Here is a 654-nt window from a genome sequence, read left to right as displayed (position 1 = left end):
ATGTGCAGTTATTCCTTCCAAGTGAACACAGTGAATTTGACTGCAGTTGGTGTAAAAGAAAGGCATAAAAGTTGTGACAATCGACTTCAACAGAGAACAGAGGTATGTGCAGTAGCTGAATTAACAGAACTTTTATGCTTTGTTGTTGTGTCTTATTGTCTTTGTCATATCACTTTCATCATGCTGTTTCATTAATCCTTACGGTTAATTCTTCATTGACACTCTATTCTCTCTTGGCCCTCATCAAATCAAAGAACACATCCTTAGTTTTTTCTAACACCGTGATGGGTCCCCACTCTGTGAATATTAATCCGTCGGTGGGTCGGTGACACGCCTCCAGCGTAAAAGGAGCTCCTGGAGGAGTACTGCATCCTGACTGAGTGGAGTTGAGACGGCAGGTCGGCAAAACTCCACACCGGTTGATTCTTGTCACAACAAGAGTAGAGCCCAAAATTCCACCTAATCCACGCGTGACTTGCATCTTCAACAACAAGTCACCTGTGGATGACCCTGTGACATCACCCGCTGAGGATTATGGGATGCAAGTCTGTCACAGGGGTGTGACGACATAAGAAACAAGTGTGAATGACAAACTGAGCATCTGCTGAGTCTGATGAGCTTTAAAACACACACACACACACACACACACACACA

The 654-nt window shown here is 44.2% G+C and overlaps 1 long non-coding RNA gene across 1 annotated transcript in view; it reads left to right on the top strand.

Moving 5' to 3' along the window:
• LOC116687306 (uncharacterized) overlaps window positions 1-654 on the top strand; it is a 12,355-nt gene that overhangs the window by 10,931 nt on the left and 770 nt on the right. The gene's annotated exons all lie outside the window — the stretch shown is intronic.

The sequence above is a fragment of the Etheostoma spectabile genome, chromosome 1, assembly GCF_008692095.1.
Source record: "Etheostoma spectabile isolate EspeVRDwgs_2016 chromosome 1, UIUC_Espe_1.0, whole genome shotgun sequence".
Taxonomy (NCBI): domain Eukaryota; kingdom Metazoa; phylum Chordata; class Actinopteri; order Perciformes; family Percidae; genus Etheostoma; species Etheostoma spectabile.
Note: the sequence above shows the minus strand (reverse complement) of the source record. Positions and strands in the feature narration are given on the sequence as shown.